The sequence below is a fragment of the Acomys minous genome, assembly GCF_964271855.1.
Source record: "Acomys minous genome assembly, chromosome: 7".
In the NCBI taxonomy this organism is placed as follows: domain Eukaryota; kingdom Metazoa; phylum Chordata; class Mammalia; order Rodentia; family Muridae; genus Acomys; species Acomys minous.
In genome coordinates this window covers 5,125,987-5,144,829 of record NC_140488.1, presented here as the reverse complement: position 1 = coordinate 5,144,829, position 18,843 = coordinate 5,125,987, and the positions used below count along the sequence as shown (strand labels likewise).

At 46.5% G+C, this 18,843-nt stretch overlaps 1 long non-coding RNA gene and 1 pseudogene across 5 annotated transcripts in view; both read left to right on the top strand.

The window, feature by feature from the left end:
- LOC311601333 overlaps positions 1 to 15,189 on the top strand; it is a 57,463-nt gene extending 42,274 nt beyond the window's left edge. For 3 of the 4 annotated variants that reach the window (XR_014780520.1, XR_014780521.1, XR_014780522.1), the window contains one exon: positions 15,073 to 15,189. This is a non-coding gene — a long non-coding RNA (uncharacterized lncRNA). The remainder of the gene's footprint in view (positions 1 to 15,072) is intronic. The other variant, XR_014780519.1, reaches the window with a different exon arrangement.
- Positions 15,190 to 17,580: 2,391 nt separating this feature from the next.
- On the top strand, positions 17,581 to 18,574 carry LOC311601929 (melanoma-associated antigen 10-like; annotated as a pseudogene). The gene is made up of 2 exons: positions 17,581 to 17,686; positions 17,872 to 18,574. The product of its transcript is annotated as a melanoma-associated antigen 10-like (transcript).
- Positions 18,575 to 18,843: the final 269 nt, after the last annotated feature.

The following is an 18,843-nucleotide window of genomic DNA, read 5'->3' as shown; positions in this document are numbered from 1 at the left end:
TTTCTTCAAGACCTGGTTTCACTTTGTAGCCCAGGATGTGCTGAAACTTGCTCTATAGAACAGGCTGGCCTTGAGCTCAGAGATCCACCTGCCTCTGCCTAGAAACATTGGGATTAAAAGTGTGCACCGCCATGTCCAGTGATGCTGTGCTGGTTAAGAAGCTTGTTTGGCATAAGAGATTGCTTTTATAAGACCTTCTGCCCACAGGTTTATCTTCCCTATTTCCAGTTTTTCTATCTTTCTCTTCTCCTGGCACCTCCCTCTCAGGATATTGTTACTGAAGAGTGACCAGCAGGTTCAGGCATATGGCCACCTGAAGGGGTGTACCTGAGTACAGGAGAGAGACTAGGCATTCCTGTGATACCTCTGTCCATATCTGTATACTGATTACGTATATATACATGAGAAGTCGTGCCCAGCAGAGAGGAATCAGCAGTAAATGTGGGACAGCCAAATTCTGACGACGACATTTGTCACTTTAGACACTTTGCTTGTGCACTCTAGTTCTTAAAATGAATTATTAAAGCACTTCAAAAGCTTCTTTATTTTCGTTCTAAAAGCCTGCCCTTGCTTCCCTGACAAAGTTTCTGTGAATTTAAAGGCATGAGAACATGCAGGTAAAACTCAAAGACAGAACACCACCTATTAGGGCCAACTAAGCTTCTACACCACCTACCCCCAGCAGGGGCGGAGCCTAGTGCAAGGGAGGAGCAAGCAATGGAGGGATAATTTGAACTAGGAAATTTGCTTTAAAATTGCTTAGATCCACAGGATGAAGTTAATTTAACTGTAATACCACACCTCAAATTTCTGGTTACTCCATAGTCCAAAGCAGACTGGAGGAGAAAACATTTTTTTAAAACTTTAAAAAGGTTTAGGAACAAAAAGTGACATCAGTGCTTAAGTTACTTCATGATGACAGAAGGAACAAGGAAAATGGATTTTTTTGTGTGTTGGTGTTATGTTTTTGGTTCTGTTTTTGATGAAAATAGTTATAAAATCTCCAAAAATGGCTCCTACTGGTTCCTCTGAGCCAGTGCTCCTACCACAGCAGGGGTTTTACAGACCAATGGGCCAAAGACAAGAAAAGACACATGAGAACAGTAAGAAAATTAGGAAGATCAGCTGCAGTGGCTGGGTGGCTCTGAAGGCCTCTGCACTAGTTCCAGGAGGTGACAGAACCTACAGCAGGGGAGGAAGCTTGCTTGTGTGGGGGCTGTTGTTTGGTTATTCACTCACTCACTCACTCACTCACTCACTCATTTGCTTTACATCCCTACAGCAGCCCACTCCCTCCTCTCCTCTGGGTCCCACCCTCCTACCCTCTTTTCTCTCTCAGCCCCCTCCCCTTCTCAGAAATGAGAGCCCCCACCCATCAACTCACCTCAGCACATCAAGGGTGTTTTAAAGGTGGCCTAGATGCTGGTGGCTGGGGGCACAAAGGGTGGGATGACTGGCAGCCTGGCAGCCTGGCCTTAGGCCCCAGACCCTCCTCCACCCCAAGCCTCTCAGGAGAGCCACTTGCTAGTGAAGGTGAGCCAAAGCCATGGTCTGGCATGTGGCACAGATCAGGCAGGACAAATGTGCCTGAGAGGCCACAGGCAGGCGTTGACACTCACAGCTTCATAGTGACAATGCTAAAATATTTCTGACCTCAAGTCCTTTTTCTATTTTGTCATCTGCTCTGATTAATGTCTACACATCAGGTTTTACCACCTCAAACCTCCAATTGGAAACACTCTCGTGGATGCAAGGAGGTCTAATGAGCTCCCATCAATCCAAGCAGAGCACCTGTTGCTCTCAAAATGACCTGTGGCATTTAAGGCTAAGGGCTGACTCTAGAAAGTGGGATTTGACCCTCCCATTTCTGGTTCACAGGTATTTTTTCTTTCTCCATATGTCCTTTAACCCCGTCTCCTGGGTCAGTCTGTCAGAATAGCCTTCTCGCTCTGTGACAGGGACAAGGAGAACAGAGCAGCCTAAGAGAGAAATACAAAAAGTCAAGGCTAAAACTGAGCTGGTAACATGTCCTTGAAGAGAGTTACAATGTATCCTTCCTCTCTTCTCCACCCACCCTTTCAACTACTTATGAGATCAACTTCCCGGAAACAAAGAGATGTTTATGTTATGATTTTGATGTTTTCATTAGTTTAATTTTGATACAATTTGACAGGATACATAACATTAACATAGTACTTCCAAAAACTAACAGTTTATGGCTGACAAATTTCAACAACATCAACTACAACAAAATAAAGTTGCTAGGGGCAAAGAGCTGCTAAAGGTAGGTAGCCTCTGTTGGGTCTCAATTCCCTGAGGAGTACTTAGTTGTTCCAAGCAGGCCTTCTCAGGAAATTTTTTATGAAGGTGGGATGGGGCTTACTCCTATAGTACTACTAAATCTCATGGAATAAATAAATTAAAATCTGATGTGGCTAAAATAAAAATATCTTTATAAATAAGGGTTTGTATATAAAGATTGAGATAGATATATATTTGCAAAAAAAAAAAAAAAGCCAAAGAGGGTTCCTCATAACCTATAAAATCCCAAGTAAGTTATTTAAAGTACACAGAGGATGCATAAGCTATATAAGGTATATGAAGAACAAAAATTAAAGGCCATATTATGCTGTTGAAGTTTATAAGGTCCATGTTTAGCAATTAAAAACAGGCTGTAAAGTATATCAGATTAAGTTTTTAAAATATCTGACTCTCATTACATAATAACTGAAAGTATCAGACTGATGTAACGGATCTTCTGGGTGATTTTCATGTGCTGCCTTGCACTGCTCTATTGAATGATTCTGGGATATCATCAACTATCCCTATATGTTTGTCACTGGGAGGTCCCTATGTGTCCCTTCCATCTTTCTGACCTATAAGGCTTAAGGCTTTGGGGTCCATGGAGACTGATATACAGTGCTTAAAATACTACTTCATTCATTAACTGAATTTTCCTTTATCTAACAACCCACAAGTTGCCCAAGCAGATAGATAGTCCCCAGGTTGAAATAAAGAGCCAATGCTCTGCTCTCAAAGCACAATCCCCCTTTGGGTACTGTGTTCCATGGCTCTAACATGGTCCCTGGTTCTAAAGGACTCTGTGCCTCTGGATGGACAACAGGAGAGGCTGGTTCAATTGTCCTGGGCGGGGTCCACCTGCTCAGGGTTGATATCCTGAGATCCCCTCATTGAACCCCATCCTGTTTTAATGTCTACAAAAAGGAAAAAAATAATAAAAGACTCAACTAGACTTTTGGCTGTTAGCCACAGCTCTGGACCTCTTGAACATCTATGGGACTTTTAGAGAGGAAAAACAACTGTAACATGTTTGGAATCAGTGCTTATGTTAGCCCTCCACATATATTATTTACTCGGAAAGTACCTCTGCTCCAAAAAGTAGGGATTGTTTCCAGATTATTTGTATCAGCTGTTTCTCTCTAATTGTATAGATTTCCCATCCAAACTAGCCAAAGATACATTGTACTAGTTACAGGATTTAATCTGCTTTACAACCTTCCACCTCCATTCAATATTATGATTAGAATACGTGTATTGATAATTCCTTTCACAATGCTAGAAGGTATTAGTTGGTCAGAGAACATAAGTGTCTCTTGGAGATTCAGACACTGGTAAACTCTTCTGGCCTTTAAAATTAAATAATAATTAAAAAGGAGGGAACGTCTGAGGCCTGGACTGATCAACCAAGGCTTTCCCTGAGTCCCTGACCTATGGACAATGCAATATATCCTTCTTCTCAAAATTAGCATTGTGTTTGGCAGAGCTTATAATAGTCTGGGTCCAGTCCTCGGGAGCCTGATGCCCCCCAGAAGCACTGATGTATAGGAAAGGAAAGAATGTAGCTCATTCTCTGAAACCAGAATTCTGCATAATAGAGCTGGTAATGGACCGGGGACGCAGTCTTGGAGGAGCTATGGCTCCACATCCTGCAACCTCAAGTCTTCCATCACATGGAGCTGTGATTACCAGAACCAAGGCCATTATGTGCTCAGTCTATAATGCTCTGGAGGTGCCCTGTGTTTCCCCTGTGATTCCCCTGTGTAACTTTGCACAGCTTCCTGCTGACTGTGTCCCACTGTATGATAACATCTGCTGACTTTGTCCCATCTCTCCACTGGAATTGGTGTATAAGATGTAGTACTTCTTATAAACCTGCTTGGCCTAAGACAAAGATGTAGCAAGATTTTTGGTGTCTTAAAAAACCCAGTTATGGTATGTAAACATATTTTGGTTTTAATCCCAGGCCTGGGCTATGTGGCTGCTTCAGATTGTCCACAGCAGCAGACTATTTGCCACCTGTGTGGTTGGCAGGGCTGCAGTTCTGCGAACTGGAGATAGTTTAATTCTGGGGACTCTAGACAGGGGATAAAAAGGCCAGAGCCTCAAGAGAGCAGGCCTGGCTTTTTGTCTTGCTGCTGCTTTGTCACATGGTCATGAGAAAAGAGGTGATAAGTAGATTTTGGAAGCCAGGTGCTGTGGTGCAGGCCTGTAATCCCAGCACGTGTGGGAGGCAGAGACAAGCAGATCTCTGTGAATTTGAGGGAGTCCAGGACAGCCAAGGCCACACAGAGAAATCCTGTCTTGAAAAACCAAGCGCCTAAACAAAATAATATTAAGAAGAAGATGAAGGAAGATGAGGATGAGGATGAAGAGGAGGAGGAGGAGGAGGAGGAGGAGGAGGAGAAGGAGGAGGAAGAAGAAGAAGAAGAAGAAGAAGAGGAAGAAGAAGAAGAGAGATGAGCAAGGCTCAGGATCCAGGGCTCCTCAGGTCCTCAGGGTTGAGACATCCCTTCCTAGCAGCAGCAGCAGCTGGAGAAGGAGCCCACGCAAGATTTTTGAGAAGGAAAGCTGGAAGACCTTTCTTTGCCAGCTCTGCTCTGGAGAAGACTGGAAAATCATGGTAATTTACAAAGCTTTTCCTTGTTTCCCACTTTTTGTGAAGAGAACCTCTTCCTATCTACACACCCCATTAACAATGTGCTTCAAGCTCCTCATTCAGCAGACAGTGTTGTTTACTAAAGGGTAAAAGACTTTGACAATGCACTCCAGTTTGTCCCTTTAGATGTCTGAAGACAGGCAGTCAGGTAGGCAGAGGATAAGCCAGTTTATGTCACATACATGTATTGTAAGGCCACTCTTTCAGCCAGCCTGGGAACATGACCCAGGCAAGCTTGGGAAAATGACCCCAAAAGAATTGAAGGTCAGCTCAGCTTCAGTTTCTGAGATCAAGGTGGCCAACCAAGATAAACACTTTCAAATAAGGAAATTCTCTGAAATCTTCCCATCACCCCTCTTTGCCAAGAACAGCTCCCGAGGCCAATGACCCCTGCAGTAGCCAATAATAATTAGACAAGCACCCCTAGCCAGAGTCAATCCTAATATAGGGCATGCAGCCCCTCCTAACCTTTGCGGTTTTAGCCTTTAAAAAGTCTGTAACAGTGACTCGGGGTGTGCCTCCCTCCCTCCCGCATGAGTGCTTAGGCTCCCTGGCCAGCATAGGCAATAAACCTTGTGCTTTCGCATCAACACTGTGGTCCTCAAGTGGTCTCTCACGACGACCCCCTACTGCCCGAGTGGACTCTCATGTCCAACAGCATCACCACCTTACACATGAGTCATTTCTCTTTACTGGGGTCCTGCCACAGCACAGCACATCTTTTGCCTGCCACTTCTGTCATTCTCTGCATCACAAAAAAGACCAGTAGGATGTCATGTGGTCAGTACAGCTGTGTTTCAAATTGGCTAACCTAATCCATTTTGTTTTACATCTATGGCTACTTCAACTTCCAGAGGGACAAGCCAGAGCTCCTGGGGAATACTGTGGGGAACAAATTGACTAATGTGGCTGTGGTGAGCGAGGCACAATCTCCATTCACAAGTGCGGGGCCACATCCACAAATGGATGAGGCTTTTACCTCCCAGACATTCCCCTCTGAAACATAAGGCCAAGAAAGATGGCATGAAGTCCCAACAGGGGTTTCCCAACACACAGACACCTGCAGGGAGCCTTTCCCCAGGGCCTTCTAGTACACTGAAAAAGAGCAACATCCCTGTAAGTGGCCCTGACAACTGCCCACCTCAGGACACAAGTGGCCTGAGCAGAGAGGGCACATCTGATCATGGGATGGTTCCTCCATCGGATACTCGTAAGATCGAAGGGGCAGTGCCTGCACCAGGTAGCTCCACAGCATACCTCTGGTACGTGATGTCCATACCTCTGGTACGTGATGTCTACGTAGACTTGCCATTCCATCATGAAAGCTGACCTCTCAACCATATCCCTAAGAGAGGCCACTGAGGAGGAAGAGGAGGAGTGAGAGGAAGTGGAGGAAGGGGAGGAAGGGGAGGAAGAGGAGGAAGAGATGGACAAGGAGGAGCAATACACCGATAACACAAGTATAATCTGTGCACCGTTCAAAAACAAAACAAGCTCATGAAATCCCAGTGCACTAAAGACTGGGAAAAAGTCACCATTTTTTCAAAATAGGCCAGTTTCAGTTCTTACTACATGAAAACAAATCTCGTGGTGCTGAATAAACATCTTAAAGTTGAGCCAAGAGTCTGCCTCCTATGCTATCTGACCCTTGGAACTAACCTGAAGGCCCAGGCTTCCACACCCTTGGGTCAGCCTTGCCCTTCCATGGACAGCAGCCACAGTTTTGTGCCCTCAGCGAACTGGATGCATGAGGCTATAACTACTGACCCTATGGTGTCACCTCACAGTAGTCAGGTATCTGGAAGCAGGAGATTCCATTCTCCAGGGTCCCTCCCCTCTGCACCTGTTACCAGGAAATTTCTGAGTAGCAACCGAGGTTCAGAGCCAAGCATCTCTTAGCCCTGTATAAGCACACCTCAAACTACTGCCTGTCTGCTAAGAGATGGACACTACTGTACCCTGGCCAAGGAGATGCAGGCCTTTCCTCTCAGTGCCATGGGGTAGGAAATTGCCTGACACATGAGCAAGACAGACACTAGAAACTTTGTAAAGGAACCTGCAAAGGCTTGCTACAAAATATCCTCCACTTAACATTTTTTTTTGGCTTATTGAGATGGGGTTTCTCTTGGTAGCCTTGGCTGTCCTGGACTCACGTTGTATACCAGATTGGCCTGGGACTCACAAAGATCTGCCTGTCTTTGTCTCCAAGGTGCTGGGATTGCAGCTGTGTGCCATCTCACCTGCCCCGCCCCCTAATACATGTTCCTCAACCTCAAGGAATCAGAGCTATATTTAGGATTTGTAAGATAAGAAATAGCTGGATGGGAGCCAGCCTTCTTTGCTGGGGAAACCTCTCCACAGAGCTCTTGCACTGCAGAAGGACTAGTGGCTTTCCCTTTTCATCACACATTCGCCAGGGCATCAGTGTCGACTCAGTGCCTGGCCCTGGACTTGGCACCTGGTCTCCTGGATGTTGTTCATACACTACATGGATCTGGGCTGGAATAACAACATGAGGAAGCACACATGATGTGGGGGGCGGGGCACAGACACTAAGTGCTGTTTATCTGTGCAATCCACAGTGCAGCAGGAGATCTTTAGATCAGAGGGCATTTCCTTGCAGTTCTCCATTTCCCTAAATACTGAGATACTTGGGGCCATGTCAGGAAGGTTGGGTGCACCACAGGAGGGAGAGCCTCTTTACCATCCCCATCATGAGGGCATGACAGTCTGGATGGGTCTGGGAACAGCACAGAGTGGGCCATGTTCTGCAAGCCAATGGTGGCTCAATCTTGCCTTGCCTTTAGAGTCTGCACTGTGAGAGTGAGCTGACAGGGCCTTTACTTAGCTGCCTTCTCAGCACCATTCCACCCCGGCTCCTCTGAGCCCACAGTAGTCACACTGTCCTACTCAAGTGAGGAGAAGTCCATTTTGGAATATATCCTGCTCCTCTCTCCTAGGTATGGGCTTCTAGCATGGCCTTTGGGGTCTGAAACTTGGTTCTGGTGGCTCAGCTGCAGCCTGGTGAGTACAGATTGAGCTTCCAGCTCCACACAACCTTGTAGGCTGCTGAGAGTTCTGGGCACAGCAAACACGGCCTGATGATGAGAAACTGCGGATCTAACGACAGAGACCTGCCCTCCTTGCACTTCTGGAAAGCTAAGAGGAGGCAGAATGAAGTTAATCACAGCATAACAATTAGATGGGGTGAAGCTGTACATTTCTGGCCAGACCCATTGTATCTAGCCTGAATCTGGAGTAACAGCAGTTAAGCTGTGAGTCTGCCTTTGGTCAGTGATCATTATCTCAGAGTCTTTGTGTCATTGTGTTGAAGGTTTCTCAGAACCTTTGCAAAAACCCAGTGCTCTGACCTGTCTGGCAACCCAGGAAGTCTCATATGCCTGAGGTGATGGCTCTTTCCAGATAGCCCCTAGATCAGATAGGAACTTTGGGTGTGTGGAAATTGACTCGAAAAAGATGCCTTTTCTTATTTTGAGACAGAGTTTCTCTGTTTTAGGCCTGATTGTCCTGGAACTCACTCTGTAGACCAGGCCGGCCTTGACCTCACAGAGTTCCACCTGCTTTGGCATCCCCTGAGTGAGTGCAGGGATTAAGTGCAGTGGTACCTCTTTTATGTAACAATAAAAGTGATTTTAGGGCCAGGTGTCATGGTGCATGCCTGTGATCTCAGAACTAAGGGAAGCAGAGGCAGGCAGATCTAAGTGAGTTTAAGGCCAGCCAGTTCTAAAATGTGGATCTACAACAGACAAGGGTACACAGAGGAAGCTTATGTTCGGAAAAAAGAAAAAAAGGAAGGAAGAAGGAGAGAGAGAGAGAGAGAGAGAGAGAGAGAGAGAGAGAGAGAGAGAGAGAGAGAGAAAGAAAGAAACCTTATCTATACAAAGTAAGTCAATCAATGAGATCCCAGCAACCATGCTTAGTAATTCTTCCTGTGTGGTTTTTTTTTCCCAACTCACTGACTTTTAAACAGACATTTGTTATACTGAAGTAGCCAAGAAGCCAGCATGAGTTTTGTTGTGCTCATAGGCATCAGACACAGCTATCTACCCATTTTGCCTGATAGAAGGGAAGTGGATCCTTTTGGTGAAGGGGATCTAAATGTCTTTGGACCTAACAGTCCAGAATTTGTTGACCAAAAGGGGCAGCAGCATGGTGTCTTCTGTAAGTGCTTCTCAGCTGAGGTTAGGGTTGGTCCTGGAGGCAGTGACCTCAGAGTGAGTCAGCAGGCAGGACAATCAGAGGACTGACTGTCTCTATGCTGATGTCAACTCACACAGTTGTGACACCTGAATAGGGCAAGGGGACATTCCCTCCTCTGTGTTCCCTCAGGCAAGGCCACTTCTGTTGACAGGACCTTGTGGAGCCTTTCTCTAGAACCTCCATCCTATCCAGTGAGTGCCACTTCCCCTCCCCCACCCCAGACTCTCAAACTGCACAGACAGGCACAAGAGCACCAAACCCCAGGTTTGCATGGCCTGTCCTTAAGCAAAACCCCACTGCCTGGCGTGCTGTTGAGAAGCAGCAGAGCATCAATGTCAGTGGAGTTTCAGGGCACACAGGGCATGTGACCTGGGCCTCCTCACTGAGCTCACAGCCTAATGGCAAGAAGGGGAGGGCCCAGGAGGAGCAGCACAGGGCTTGCCAGCTGCCTGCCTCCACACTCAGGAGGAAGGTGGAAGAGTGGGTGGCAGGAGGTGGGGCAGACCCAGCACTGCTTGAGACCCTCCAGGAGGGAGATCACAGCCACAGGAGGGCAAAGGGCACAAACTCTGCTCCAGAGTTTCCTTGTTTCCTTCACTTCAAGTGGATTCCTAGGCTTTAAGTCTTAGGGTCCCTGGATGGGCTGAGCCTTGTGGTCACCAGACAGCACAGGCCTCCAGCGCACAGTGTCCTGGCCATGCATCCAGGTTCAAGCCGAAAGACTCCCACACCAGGTGAGGGGAAGCATAGCAGCACAGACTACCATTGGTCAGGCCTGAGCCAGCTGCTCCTGTAAAACTGTTGAGGGAAGTTTACAACCATCCACTCAGGTGCCTTTGTCCAAGCCCTGACACATCTATTCTTTTCTTTTTCTTTTTGCTTTCCCTCTTTTCTTTTTTCGTTTTCTTTTTTTCCCTAGACACAGGGTCTCTCTGTGTATCCTTGGCTATCCTGGACTCACTTTTAGACCAGGCTGGCCTTGAACTCAGTTCTCAGCCTGCCTCGGCCTCCTGAGTGCTGAGATTTGAGGTTTGGTCTTCTGCAGACATACAGTCTGTGAGATCACTGGAGCAGGCTGCTCTAACCATTAGGGACACCATTGGATCAGGCTCATCCTGAGGACCTCTAAAGAGGGCAGGGCCACGGGGCCACAACAGCTGGCCCAGAAGGAAGTCAAAAAGGAGTATCAGTGTTGGGCCAGGACTGAATGGAGAAGGAGTCTATGAGGAAAATTGGAAGTAAGATTAGGGTGCACTGTAGCAGGAGGACTGGTGCTGGTCTTGTGGGTGGGGCTGTGACTGCTGAGGTCAATAGTGGTGGGCGGGGCTTGTATGCTAGGGTGGAAGGGTGGGTGGATCTGGACCTAGTAAGAGTTAGAGAAGGAAACTTTGTGCTCTGTGGAATCCCTTGGGAACAGGTGCTGGCAGGGGAGGGGGAGGGGCGGTGTTCTGGAGTGCTTAGAGCTGAGGCAGGGAGGTAGACAGACTGAGGCAGAGGTGTGAGGGCCAACCTGGATGTGTTGGGCACACTAAATTACTAGGGAAGCAGGAAGTGGTGAGGTGTTGGGGGTGTGTCTACAGATCCTGCAGTGTGGAGGTAAGGGGCAGCCAGGGTGAGAGGCTAGGTGATCTCTTACAAAATAGGGCTGGGCTCTGGATGTTGACCAGAGAGGGGGCAGGGTTACCCTAGAGCAGGACATGGCTGTGTAGGTGTATACTAGTGTGGGGTTGTGAGAGCTGGCTGAAGAGTGGTGGGCTGAGCTCTCTTGCTGATACAGGGCTTGGTTGAGGTAGTCTGGCCTTTAGCTCAGTGCTGGACTGTGTCAATATAACTTTTGATACCTACTGAGTGTTGCCTGGACCTGCTGAAGGAGAAGAGTGTCCAAGGGCTGTTTCTGCTGTGGAAGTTGTTTTGGGCTGGGCTGTGTAAGTGGTGAGATAAGTGAGCAGGGAATGCCGAGCACCAGGCCAAGGCTATGATGTGAGTGGTCACTTTCTGAGGAGGGGGCAGAAGGCTGAATCCTCACTTGACCTTCATTTGGCAGAGAACACCTGTAGCAGTGGGGCACTGTGACCTGCTGAGATAGAGTAGTGGGTGGGGGCTGTGCTTGCAAAGGTCAGGGAAGGGCAGTGGGTTTCAACCTTCCTAATGCTGTGATTCTTTAACACAGTCCCTCATGTGTTTTGTTGCTATTTCATTACTGGAATTTTGACACTGTTACAAATGGAACCTCAACATACATAGCTGTTGTGGGGGTCGCGACCCACGGGATGAGAACCCTGTCTGTAGGGGGTGGGTGAAGTATTGTACATTCACAGGGAGAAGCTGTGAGTGCTGAGTTAAAGAGCTGTAGTTGCAGGTGGGAGAACAGAAGCTGTCTCTGCTGGGGTCGCTTGTGCTGGAGGTGTTGTGAGTGGGGCAGTGATGACTTAGGTAGTATTCGAAGGCAGGGCTTGATGCTTAGTTGCAGCTGAGGCTGATGATGTAGGCATAGTGGGTAGAGGTTGCAAGCCAAGGTAGGAGCTTTGAGCAGTGACAGGTCGGCCTCCTGTCTTGTAAGCTGATGGACACGTTGAGGGCTGGGTGAAGTGTAAAGTGTTGGCAAAACTACTGAATGCAGTGGAGAAGAGGGAGCCTGTTTGTGTGTGCTGCAGCAACTCTTGTGGGTGGGGCGGTGAGTGCTTTCCTAGGTGGGCTGGATTTGGACTCGATAATCCAAGGAGGGGTCAATCATCTTACCTATCTCCTTTTTGGAAGGAATAGTAAGTGTTCAGCTCTGGTTATTTAAGTAGGCATATTTGGAGTTATTAACAATGAATGCTCTGCCCAAATTTTGAGAAACTCTCTGAACAGACCACCCAAGGGCCGAGTCCATATGCAGTGGCAAGGATCCCTTTATATTGCAGGGTCAAACCCAGGACACACCTCCAATGCGCTGACGCAGCAGGTGCAGGGAAGTAGCCTGGAGTCTCAGTTGAGAGGGTTTTAAAAAATAGTTTTTAGACAAATAAATAGCTTCTACAGTATATGATTGGATGACATCTGATCAGAAAAGCTGCATGCAGAAGAGTTACAAGACTTAGAGTTTCATGGTTGGGTAATGTAGGGGCAGTTGGCCTATAGAAAAGATTGGCTGATGCAGTCATGGGGGCATTAGGAACTTTTGGCTGGCCTCTCCTAACTGGTTGTTGCTATATGCCAGACCACCTGCTGCTCAACTTGACCAGCAGAGGGTGTATTTGGACTTTCCCAAGGTGAGTTGATTGTGTTGCCATGGAATATTTTTTTTGTTCAGACTATTATGTGCTTAGTCTGGAATCTGGGTTCAGGCCTTCCCTAGGTTGAACACAAAATTGAGTTTCCTTTGCAAAATGCAGTTTCTTTTTCTAAAGGGAGTTTGTTTGGTCCTTACAAACAAGATAGTTTAGACTGCCCGGTTTATTTTACATTTTAAACCGTTTGTGTGTGTCTGCAGATGTAGGCAGATACTCTGAAAAGCATAATCACTATTTGTCGTGGAAGCCATTCAATTGTAGAATAATATAATTACCTGAATCCTAGGTGGCATTAAACAGAAAAGCATAAAAACACAACATCTACAGGAACTCAGAAAATGCCAACACCAGGTTGTTTCAGTTTTCTTTAGGTATTTTTAATGATATTCAATAATACTACATGTGGTTTACAACCATCTATAGTGAGATCTGCGGCCCTCTTCTGGCGTGCAAGCACACATGCTGTGTAAATAATAAATATATCTTTAAATAGAATTTTTTTCTTTAAGATCCTAAGGTACAGCTTATATTTTAGTCCTTTGAATTCACATAGTGTCTTTTCTTGGGCTGTTTAGCTTTGTTTTCTATCTTTGACCTAGTGTCAGATGGTCTCCTGACCCAGGACAGGTATGTTGGGGGAAATTTTAAAACAAGCATGCTTGTATTGTGAGACTGGGTGTCTAATCCAGCTCCACAGCCAGCTCTTTAATCGAGTAGTACAACATGAAGCAATAGAATTTCAACCAAAATTAATGAAAAAAGATGGCGAACAATATGTCATTCTCACCAAAGGAAAAGCCTACCAAGAGGGCATTCCAATTCAGAACATCTTTGAACTATATACAAGGGCACAAAACTTTATTAAAAAACAGAACAAAACAAAAACAAAACCAGAACAAACTTGTTATTAAAGCACATGACGATTCAATTGTGGGAGAATTCAGTGCTCCACTGTAACCAATGGACAGATCACTGATGGAGAAACAAAATAGAGAAATAATGAAACCAACAGATGGAATGAATCCAATGGAACCAATGATTATCTACAGAACTTTTCACTCAAACACAAAAGAATATTCTCTCTTCTTAGCCCCTCATGGAACCTTCTCGAAAATTCATAGTATATAGTCGGTCTCAAAGCAAACTGTAACTTATACAAAAAAATTGAAATTACCCATTGTGCTTTCTCAGATCACCATAGATTAACATGGATCTCAACACCAGAAATAAGAAAAACCCTATACAATCATGGAAAATGACCAACTCTCTACTCAGTGACAACCGGGCCAGGGAAGAAATGAAAAAGAAATTAAAGACTGTCTAAAATTCAATGAAAATGAAGGCACATCATACCCAAGCCTATGGGACACAATGAAAGCAATAATAAGAGGAAAGTTCTTAGCACTAAGCGCCTTCATACAGAAATTGGGGAGATTCCATGTTAGCCACTTAATAGCTCCTCTGGGAGCTTTCACAACAAAAGAGGCTGACAAACCCTAGAGGAGTAGATGGCTCCAAATAATCAAACTCAAGCTGAAGTCAACAAACTAGAAACAGAGGACAATACCAAGAGTGAACAGAAGCAAGGGGCTGTTTGATAAGAAAGTCAACAAGATAGACAAAAGACACACACTTAGCCAAACTAACTAAAAGGCAGAGAGAAAATATCCAAATCAACAAAACCAGAAAGGAAAAACAGAACAGAACAACAGACACTGGGGGCGAAAAAACCAAAGAAACATTAGGTCTTACTTCAAAAAACCGTAGTCTAAAAAATTGGAAAATCTAAAGGAAATGGACAATTCTCTTGGTAGATTCCATTTACCAAATCTAAATCAAGATCAGGAAAACAAGTTAAATACCTGTATAACAACTAAGGAAAAAAGCAGTCATTGAATGTCTCCCAACCAGGGGGGGAGGACTGGAAAGCCTCAGGGCCAGATGATTTTAGCTCAGAATTCTACCAGACTTTCAAAGAAGAGCTAATACCAATACCCTTCAAACTATTGCACAAAATGGAAACAGAAGGAACATTGCCAAACTCACTCTATGGTACCAGAGCCATTCTGGTACTTAGAACACACAAAGACCCACCAAAGAAAAAGAATTTCAGGCCAATTTCCCTTATGAACACTGATGAAAAATATACTCACAAACAGAATCCAAGAACACATCAAAGATATCATTTGCCATGACCCAATAGGCTCCATCCCCGGAATGCACAGTTGGTTCAACATATAAAAATCCATCAATGGAATCCATCATATAAAAAATGGAAGGAAAAACAAAACATGATCATCTCATTAGATGCTAAAAATCATGTGAAAAATGCAACACCACTTCATGATAAAGGCCTTGGAGAGATCAGGGATAAAAGTTCTGATAAGCTGGAGCATTGACTATTTACTAATCAGTCCCAAGCCCAAGATTTTAATTTCCCTTTGGTGGTATTCAGAATATAGACTTGCGGGTGCCTCTCATCATGCTAGAAACAAATCTGTCCAATCTGTATACCAAGTCATCTGGACTGAGAAAAGAATGTCCACGCTTTTACTGAGTCTCAAAGGCATGAGTCTACCCCAGATGTCTTATAGACAAAACTTTAACTTTTGTCCCTAGTCTGTATTTGTTTCAGCAGGTTTTTACCAGGCTAACAGACTCCATCCAGAGCTTCTGAGAGCTGGACCTGCTGGAAGTTGATGTAAACCAGTCTCGCAGATGTGACTACTCCCTGTCTCTTCAGCTGGTTTTTGGTAAGTGCCCCGTTACCTAGCCTTTGACAAGCTTCTCAGCCTTTCTCGGCCCTAATAACAGTGTCCCAAATGTCACCAGGAAAGAAAGTTACAGAAGAGACTGGCTTTGCCCATTGTCCCACTTTATAGCATGAAATACTGAGTCAAGGACAACTCTCTGGCAGGAGGGACAAATGGCCACAAGGAAAAAAGCTCTTAGTTCTGTTTAAACCAATCGTGCCTTGTGCCCTCCTCATATCAAGCAAAAAGTGGGTGCCATCCGGATAATGGTCATGAGAGCACAGTACCTGGCCCTACAATAGGCCATGTCAGAGGAATATCTGTCCCTGTAGCAGGCCAACTCCGTGAATAAGTTTCAAGGAGACCCGTGATTGGGCCTTCAGGGGACCTGTCAGAGGGGGGAATGAGAGACCAGAAGAACTAAAATTGGATTTCAGGGTCACCGGGACAAAGGATAAGAAATAGGCCCAAACAGGAGAGCAGGCATGATAAGGCATATCTGACCAGCTGAGGTAGAAAGAACCAGTCTGGCTGCAGGAGGGCAGGGAGGGTCCTGGAATTCTGTGTTTGGACAGTGAAACTCTGTCAGTTCTCAGTTTGAATCTTGACACACCTGACCTTTCCTCAGATGAGCTGGGTCAAGTTGCTCAACTTCATCCAGGAAAGAGGGCCTGGGGCTCAGACTGAGAACCTTGCCCAAGGCTGTTTGTGTAATAGCAGTCCTGGGAAGGCTTTGTGAATCCTTGTCTGTGTGCTGGCCTGGAGTTTCCTTAAATAGTCCCTGGACTTCTCACCTGGATGTGTCCAGCCTGGGAACTCACAAGCCTCACAGATGTCTCCAGCTAAGGTCAAGTTCCTCCCCTCCATGAGATCCTAAACCCTCGCAGGAGAAATGAGCTGGTGCTGTAACCTGTGGACCACGGTGGGGACCGATCTTGCGTGACGTGTACATGACCCAGCTATGTCTATATAAAATAGGATTTCCTGAATTATACCTGATGTGCTTTCATCTTACCTGTTCCTCTTGATGTCTTCCCTTTCCATCAGAATGAGACTGGTTAAAGACTCACCCGCCCCACCTTTCCTCCTGAGGTACTTTAAGTAAGAAAGACCCTTCCTGCCTTGCGGGGTGGACACCGGGACATAGCTGAACTGTGCCACCTCATTTTTCTTAGCTTCAGATAGCCACAGTCCTTGGGGGAAGGTCCAAATTCATATCTGGGGACAGGTCCTCTCTTGGTTCCCAGTGGTTGAAGCACTTTTGTCAGGTTTCTGGAATGGAGAGTGTCAATCAGGTGTTTCTGATTTCAGGCCCTCAGGGGAAGTGTGTTTCTAAAGCTGGGTTTCAAGTATTCTTGAACTGGGTGGGAGGGGCCACTCAGAGCCATTTTCTGAGGCGCCTTAAGAATTGTTGCCATATTATGCTGTTTGCATACACAGCCTTGTAGCTTTCAAAACAGTAGTTAAACTCCTGGAAGAGTGACAGATAGACATCGCATTCTAAATTCCTGCAATGGTATTGGGGGTGAGCTCCTGGGAGTGGATAGTCTAGTCTTCAGAATCTGTAGGAAAATGCAGGGCCTGCTGTTTTGACTTTTTTATTTTCTCGTTTTTCAAGACACTGTCTCATTGTATAGCCTTGGCTGTCCTTGACTCACTTTGTGGACCAGAATGACCTCGAACTCAAAACAATCCACCAGGCTTTTCCTCTTGAATGCTGGGTCTAAAGGCAAGCGCCACCAATGCAGGCACCCTTTGGATCTTGAGTCACCCTTGCCAGGCATTTCCAGAGCTGCTTCATCTTGACTTCTGTCTCCTCTCTCAGAAAGATGAGCCTTTGGTGCATGGAGTACCGCTGGAGGCAAGAGGGAGCCAGGCGTATTTGACAGAGGTGGTAGGTATTGGCAACCAGGTAAGCTGTCATGGGCATTAATGAATATGTGAGAAGGCCCCTTCCCCCAGAGAGAGGACTGCATAAAGCATGCATGGCTCTGTGCTGGGTCCTAGGGAACCCTGAGTGGGAACTGCCACTCCTGCCAAGGAAAACTGGTTTTCTAGGAACGGGAGCTAAGATGCACTTTGGATGGACTTTGGAAACTCGTAAGAGAGCAGAGAGGAGGCCTGCAGGGTGGCCATCACTGCAGATTCCACCACAGGGCTTGATGGTTCCTGCCCCAGGCTCAGCCATCATGTCAGGGTAAAATATTGCCAGGTGTGGGAGTGTGCCACAGTGAGAATCCTTGCACTCAGAGGCGCATGCAGGACCAGAGTCCTTTGGGCATTCAACTCATCCTTTCTCTCCCTCTGCAGGCCTGTGAGTCTTCATCCCTCTGAGCTGCAACAAGTCCATTCCTGTGTTCCCAAGGATATCAGCATGGATCCAACTGTCAGCAGACACACAAGCAACCTCCCAGACAGCTCTCAGTCCCAAAGCAGGGCAAGGGGCCTGGATCTTGGCCACATCACAGGAGCTGAGGAAGGTGAGGGGGAGGCCACCGCCACCCACTCAGGGCATCCATCTGTTGGCAATAACGCTGGGCTCTCCCCAGTGGCCTCAGAGCCTCCTCTCCTGACTATGCCAGGGGCCCTGTCAGTAGGGCATCATCTCTTGAGTCTTCTGGCAGACTAGTAACAAAACTGGCTGACCCACACTCTCCCTCACAAGGTGTCCTCAACAGAAAGATAATTGATGTGGTTCACTTCCTTCTCCTCAAGTACACTAGGAAGCAGCTGACATCTAAGGCTCAGATTCTGTACATAGTCCTCCGCGGTTACGAGGAATACTACCCTGTCATCTTTTCTAAGGCCTCTGATTGTTTGAGGCTGCTCTTTGGCCTGGAGATAGTGGAAAGAAACGCCCTGGACCACATCTACTCTGTTGCCCTTGCCCTTGGGATCACCTACCATGGGACTCAGCATGGTTTTCCAGGCATACCCAAGACAGGCCTGCTACTAATCGTGCTGTGCATCATCTTCATAAAGGACAACTGTGCTAGTGAGCAGGCCTTGTGACGCGTACTGAACAACATGGGGCTGTGTGTGGGCAGTGAGCATTTAATGTACGGGGAGCCCAGACATCTCATCACAGAGCATTTTGTGCAGGAAGGGTACCTGGAATACAGGCAGGTGCCTGACAGCGATCCTCCTTCCTATGAGTTCCTGTGGGGCCCAAGGGCCCGCGCTGAAACCACCAAGATGAAACTACTCAAGTTTTTTGCCAGCATCTTTAAGCAGGATCCCAGAGCCCCTTTAGATATGCAGAGGCTTTGAGAGAGGAGATAGACAGGGTCTAGGCCAGGAGGGCCGGGCAGATGGCCCTTCTGGCCCTGCCCTGCACACGTTCTACTTCCCACACGGGCAGTTCCCATCCAACCCCAGCACAGGCAGAGTCAGTCATCTAAGTACCACACCATCATGTGACACAGGGTGGGAGGAGCTGTGTGAACCATTCTCTTCTGTTCTTCCCTCTACTCTGTCCTGTCTGGGTGGCTTGAGGTTGTCTAGTTGTTATAGAATGTTGCTACCTTTACTACAAGGCTCATGAACCTGGGATGTCTTAAGTCTGCAAATGGATTTAGCAATGCCCTTGCTGTTGTTCATCCACTTCAGGAGAAGTGTATTATTGTGTAAACAAATG